This window comes from Sciurus vulgaris, assembly GCF_902686455.1.
Source record: "Sciurus vulgaris genome assembly, chromosome: 17".
Lineage (NCBI taxonomy): Eukaryota > Metazoa > Chordata > Mammalia > Rodentia > Sciuridae > Sciurus > Sciurus vulgaris.
The window spans coordinates 68,410,556-68,410,832 of record NC_136478.1 but is presented as its reverse complement, the minus strand read 5'-3'; positions in this window follow the sequence as shown (position 1 = coordinate 68,410,832).

Here is a 277-nt window from a genome sequence, read left to right as displayed (position 1 = left end):
AGTTAAAGATGTTGATGGCAAACCCTTGCCCTATAATGGAAATCAGTCATCAAATACTCAGGCAAAAAAACGGGAGAGCAGGCCCCCGTTCCCAGGGCCCACAAAATTATGGGAACCCTCAGGTGTATGGGGCCATGGAGACGCAACCATCCCAATGGCCCAGTCTACAGCCTCCGGGGCAATCCGGCGAGCCACTCCAGGTTCGGCAGGATTGGACCTCTGTGCCACCTCCAGACTGGTATTAACACCACAAATGGGAGTTCAGATTATTGAGACA